At 29.4% G+C, this 6,521-nt stretch overlaps 1 long non-coding RNA gene across 2 annotated transcripts; it reads right to left on the bottom strand.

Annotated features, from left to right (window-relative positions):
* Nucleotides 1–242: 242 nt before the first annotated feature.
* Nucleotides 243–2,426, bottom strand: LOC111716471 (uncharacterized). Of its 2 annotated transcripts, none has more exons than XR_002768504.1 (4): nucleotides 2,354–2,426; nucleotides 1,426–1,479; nucleotides 577–651; nucleotides 243–381 (listed from the first exon to the last, which is right to left on the bottom strand). It is a non-coding gene; the product is annotated as an uncharacterized LOC111716471 (long non-coding RNA). The 2 variants fall into 2 exon arrangements; XR_002768505.1 differs by lacking the exon at nucleotides 2,354–2,426 and adding an exon at nucleotides 2,261–2,327.
* Nucleotides 2,427–6,521: the final 4,095 nt, after the last annotated feature.

Below are 6,521 nucleotides of genomic sequence, written 5' to 3'. Positions count from 1 at the left end.
AATTAGAGTAGAAGAGACGACAAAGAGGCGGAAAAAGAATAATAACGGGAAAGATAGAATCAATATCAGGGGTAAATAGGATATAGCGGGATAAAAGAATAATAACGGAAGAGATGGAATCAATAACAGGGGTAAATAGGATATAGCGGGATAATACAAGGAGAAATAGAAAAGAGGAAACATTGGACATACAACAGTGGAGAATGAGGGAAATAAGAAAAAAAGGAAAAAATGTGGAAAAGGGAAAAAGAGAAAAGATTCATTTACCTTTCCAGATTTGGAATCAATGTCTGCTTTCATGAGTTTAATCTGTTCAGCTAGCCTAGTAGCGGTCTGGAACCTTTCCAGTAGCTTCTCCTTCTCTGCTCGGACTACAGGCTCCTAGCAATCAATCAATCAATCAATCAATCAATCAATCAATCAATCAATCAATCAATCAATCAAGAATTAATAAACCAACAAAACCACAAACCAGCCAGCTAGCCAACAAACCAGCCAACCAATCAACCCGACAGCAAGCCAACCAACCTTCCAATCAGTCAACCCTCCCACCAAACCAACCACCAACCAACATACCTGTGAAAGATTGTATTCAGCTAACGATTTGTTACTTGTCATTAAAACATCTTTTTCCACCTGGAGACTTTTTATCTAGAATATTTAACAAAATTATTATTTAAATTGAAGTTATTGTTGTCAGTGATCCTCCACTTTTTGAGGACACAAGAGATTCACAACGGTACCCTTGAAAACTTCATCTCATAATAATGTAGAACATTCTCATCATTCTTGCTTTAAAAGTGCTTTATTCGGACAATATCCCGCATAATTTCTGAAGCAGAAATGCGCAAGTCAATTTATGGAAACCCCACCTATACAGCTAATCAATTTTCTAAGAAAACAACATGGATTATCTTATTCATTCTGGATCAGACAAAGTGTTTAAGACTACAGTTGGAAATGATATGTGCACCTGAAACTACTTTTAGCGAATCTGAATTTATTATCATTATAATTAAATTTTGACAAGATGAGTCATTTTAGCCTGACAAAAAAAACATCAACTCCGTTGGAAACAAAAATAAACATCGTTATTTAAAATTTTCGTAGATTTTTAGTCTAAGTAATTGTGTCTCAATCGAATTTATAATCAATTAATTATTTTCATCCGAAAATCTGAAGAGTAGTAAGGGAAATGTAAACTAAAATGTAAAATGATATTTAATGAATATTGAGTTCAGTTAACAGAAAGAAATTGTTTTTTTTTTTAACTTAAAGATAAATCTTCACTAAATTTTACGACTATATTTGCTAAAAAAAACTTAAATGGAGTTAGACGGATGGAAGGGGGGGGGGATGAGTTATTAAAAGAGAGCAAAATAATATCAATATTCATTGACATGAATACACCAATAATAATAATACCTGGGGGAGCTCAGCCACAAAAGTGTCAAATTTATCTTCATTGTTCAGAATCTCCTAGGGGGACATTAACCAATCATTAATTATGCATTCAATCAATCAATCAGTCAATCAATTATTCAATCAATCAATCACATATTCAATTGCTCCGTTTAGAATGATAAACTGAAATGAAAGATGCATGAATCACTCAATATATCCAACTAATTTTTGTAACGTTTCTTTTTCTAGAACCAATTAGTTAGAAAGAAATTAACTTTAAATATTTTTTAAAATAAAATTGATTATAGCAGATGCAACTAAACAAGGTGCTCGCAAGCATGTGCACAGTCAATCAACTAATCAATTGTTCAATAAAGAATGAATCAATTAACAAACCTATTCAACTTTAAACGACTAATAGTTAATGAATTATTAATCTATATAATAAAACAAGACATTCGTATATATAAATATGTTGCGTATAAACGGCCTAACGGCTGGACTGATTGGACTGAATTTTTTAGTTGGCATTCATTGGCTAAAAAAATTATATTAAACAACAACTTTGAAGAAAACAAAAATTGAATGAAAAAAAAAGTAAAAGGATAAACTATTATATTATATATATTCCCAATAGCCCGCCAAACGGTTGGACTGAATTGGCTGAAATTTTTTTTAGAGAACCCAGGGGTAATCTAGCATAAAAAATCGATTTTTTTATTCTATAGCTTTTTTAAAGTTTTTTTAAACTCCACGGGCAACGCCGGGCATTTCAGATAGTAATAAATGAATTAATAAGTAAATGAATTTATCAATCAGATGATAAATCAATCAATCAATTATTTCAAATATTTACTTTAAGTTCATCTATATCTAGGTGTTGAAGGCTGGCCAGCGCCGCGGGAAAATCAGAGGATAAATCAATCAATCAATTATTTCAAATATTTACTTTAAGTTCATCTATATCTAGGTGTTGAAGGCTGGCCAGAGCCGCGGGAAAATCAGAGGATAAATCAATCAATCAATCATTTTAACAACTTGATAAGCCACAAGCTTCCTTTGTCTGGAAACCAAACTTTTTCTTTAAACACATTTCACTCAAAAGTCGTTTACTAGGAAATAACCTATTGGTTTAAAAATTCTAATTGTTGTGAGAGAGTTCAATTTTCTGGCAAAGCTGGGTTAATTCCTAAGCTACTAACTGTAAATAAAGCAATATTTTTTATCAAATATACAGAAAATTAGGTTAATCTCGACGTAATTAAAATCTTTAATCCTAGCCGCAGTGCTCGGTCCAGAAATTGTCTTAACCTAACCTAACCCTAAAATGATAAAAAAATAAAATATAATAATTTTGCTGAAAAATAAGTGGTCATGTCCAAAATTGATAGGTGGGGTCCAAAAATCGTTCTCTAGGAGTAGGACAGACCCAGAATTCAAAGGTCCAGCCAGTTAAATTTTATAAATATTCACGCTTACGTCTACAACTTATTAATCTGAGTCTGACAAAATGTGACAAATATGAATCATGATAAAAATTATCTTTGTTTTTGTGTTGGAGTAAGATAGATAGATAGACAGCTTGATAAGAATTTGCGGCATTCGGACACAGAAACACCTTCATGTAAATACGACATTTAAAAAATCTTTAAATTTTTTTTAAATGGCTGCAAAAAAATTTATATCCTGCTTTAAACATATAAATTATTGTTACTTAGATGTTTTATACTAAAACATTTTGATAAAAGGCTATGGTTGCCTTTCCTCTCTTCACAAATTTACTATAGGCCTGCGACATAGGTAGTTAATTTTTTCTCCGCTAGGTGTCTCTTATCAACTTTTAACTCTGAAGATTATAACAAACATAACATCAACATGCATTTTCAATATTCATTAACTTCGTACATTTTTTCATTCTCTATTAAGCATTTTAAGATTTGAGATATATTTTTCAATTTTTGGGGATTTTCATCTTTTAGAAGCGATAAGCTTATTATTGACTCTAGCTTGTTACTAATTTCAGGTATCTCTATAGAATCATTAGTGTTACTATGAAATTTTAATTCTTTGTTTACGATTAAACTTTTTGTGTAATCATACTACAAAAGTTATCGATTAGGATAATTGATTATAACAAAGTCTACAATATAGCTATTTGTATAAACATCATACTTTAAATGAACATCCTTTAAGAAAATTGGTGAAAACGAATTGTCTTCGCATTCGAAGATTATCAGAATTTTAAGGATTATATATATATATATCTTCGATAAACACTATAAATATTATTGTTTTTAATTGAAGGTTATCTTTTAGAAAAAGCAACTGAAAAGCAAATTTATGTTGTTGATGCTACTCAATATCTATAATTATCAAGTGTTCGTCTCCTCTTAAGATTGAATTATCTGTTTAGATTTACGTATATTCTAAACTCAGAAGTAAATATCAGGTTTCCGTCTCCTCTCTTAATTTAAATAACTCAGTATTTAATGTCAAGTATCTGTCTTCTCTTCAGATCGAAAAAAAATTTTAATTGAGATATTTTTAGTGTTACGTGGGCTAATTTATTTCCGTGATAACGGTATCAACAATGCATTTAAACATTCTATCTGTAAACGTCACTGTATATTACATTTCTCATTAGATCTCAACTAGATCTCCCTTCTTAACTGTATAAACGCATTTAACAATTTATGATGTTTTGTTTTTTTATTTTTATTTATTTCATCTTAATTATCATTCACAAAACTTAAATTGATTATTATATTCGCTTTTCTATGTTTATGTTTATTTGAGACGAGTTCAACGTGTTCACCCAACTCAGCTAATTTTTCCGGACGTTATTTTGCAAACTCATTTACATTTGCGACATATGTTAAAGATTGTGTCAACATTTAATATTTTTTAAAATTTTCCCAACTGGATTTGCAATTGACCTAGCTCGACAAAACATACTTTATAGAGTGTCCCAGTTTACATTTATTGCAGGTATACGTCCCAATTTATTTTCCTCTTACATTCATATGAATATCTGTATTTAAGCAAATAAAATTGTTCTCTATACTTTTGTTGTTTTAAACCACTGCAAACTAACCAAAAGGAGGAGGTCAGTTTCAATTAACACTGGTACGACTTTGTGACCTAGTTGCTCCTCTAGTTCTGATTTTACGCACAAGTGTTAGAAAAGCTAATTTATTTTGTTACATATTATAAATTCAAAACATTTTTTATCTTTTCAATATCTCTTCAATAAGTTGTCATATAAACATATAAGTTGTCAATCTTACTTGCATTTTACTTTAGTTTGACGTGAAACTGATCATTTATGGATATAGCCTCAATTTAAAGAATTATAAATAAATTTGATATTCAATTCAGTATTATAGGTTTATATGATTTGCACATCGATTTCTTATCAAATCAATTTCAAATTTCTCAGGAAATCTCAGTTTAAGGTTTGAGATCTAATTTTTCAAATTTCTCAGGTTAAAATATCCTTTGTCATAATTTTCTTAATTAAGACTGCCTCTAACCCTCACAATTAAATCCAGATGATTTTTTATACAATTTATTTGTTTATTTTTTTTCTTTCTAGATTTTATAAAAATAGTTTTTAAAATTTCCGTTTTCAAAAAATAAGTATCTAAGTCAGTATTCGAAAAGTAAGTTCTTATAGTTACATCAAAACTTCACTTTGCAGGGATCGTCACGGAATATGAGAAAAGGGGTTTCAATTAACAAGTGTTTCGAAAATGAAAATTCAGTAAAAGTTTGCAGCATAAATGTTAAGATTTTTATGTTATTTATAGCTTCCCGTTTTCAAAAATATTATCCAAAATTTCTATGTTACGTCAAAACTTCAATTGAAATGAACGTCATGGATATTTTAGATTTTTATGTGGTTTTTAATTTCCCGTTTCCAAAAGTACTATCCAAAAGTACTATCCAAAAGTACTATCCAAAAGTACTATCCAAAAGTACTATCCAAAAGTACTATCCAAAAGTACTATCCAAAATCTCTATGTTACATCAAATCTTCAAAAATGGAATATTGAAAATAGGTTTTTGGTCTTCAATAAGTGTCCGGGAAATACAAGTTTAGTTAAACTATGTAGCATAAATTTCTCCAGATAAAAAGTTAGATCTTAACAAGTTTGAATATTTTACAAAGAGTTTTTAAAATTTTAGATAAATATAGTAATTTTGTTCGAAGACAAATTTTTGTTTCAGGTTTCAGGTTTTATCTCAGTTATTGGCAAAAATTTAGAATGAGTGGTTTTGGAATTCTTAATTTATTAAAACAGAATTTCAAGCTTGAGAATTTCTCCTTTTTTATTTCCAAATTCAGTTTCAAAATATTCCACCTATTTTCCCAATTTTCAATACGATCTTTGCGTGTATAATAATTTTATGCTGGTAGTCTCAAAATTATAGAATTTTCCAATTTTAAAAGTAAACTGTAAAAAAGTAAAATTTAGATTGGAAATGTTCAGTGTAAACAAGATTGAGAAATTTAACAATTTTTCAAAAATCAGATCTTGTTTATAAAATCTTATAACTTTATGAATTTATTTTACATCTCCACATATCGAAACTTTAGTAATTGATGCGAACTTTGAACTAAAAAAGGCAGCTGCATGGTTTCAGGCAAACCGTTTAACACTAAATGTTTCCAAAACAAACTTTATGATATTTAGGAATAAAAATATGCATTTTAATCCTGAGAACTGCAAATTATAAAATTGGAAATGAGATCCTAAAAAGAATAGGAACTGACTGTACAAATAAATATTTCAAATTTGTTGGACTCAAAATTGATGAATTTTTAAATTGGGACTGTCAAATTGAACATGTTTCCAATAAGATTGCTAGCTCAATTTTTGCTCTGAATCAGATTAAAAACATTTTTCCGTTAAACATTCGTCTACTAGTCTATAATGCACTTGTAAGGCCACATATTGAGTATGGAATTATAACATGGGGGGGCGTAAAAAATGCTAAACTACAGAAAATCAAATCTTTGCAAAAAAGGGCAATTAGAGCAGTAAACAATAGTTCATTTAAGGCACATTCAGATCCAATATTTTTCAGATTAGAACTCCTAAATCTTGATGATA

Source organism: Eurytemora carolleeae, unplaced genomic scaffold, assembly GCF_000591075.1.
Source record: "Eurytemora carolleeae unplaced genomic scaffold, Eaff_2.0 scaffold2078, whole genome shotgun sequence".
Taxonomy (NCBI): domain Eukaryota; kingdom Metazoa; phylum Arthropoda; class Copepoda; order Calanoida; family Temoridae; genus Eurytemora; species Eurytemora carolleeae.
The sequence above is the reverse complement of the archived record's forward strand: the minus strand, read 5'-3'. Positions and strand labels throughout refer to the sequence as shown.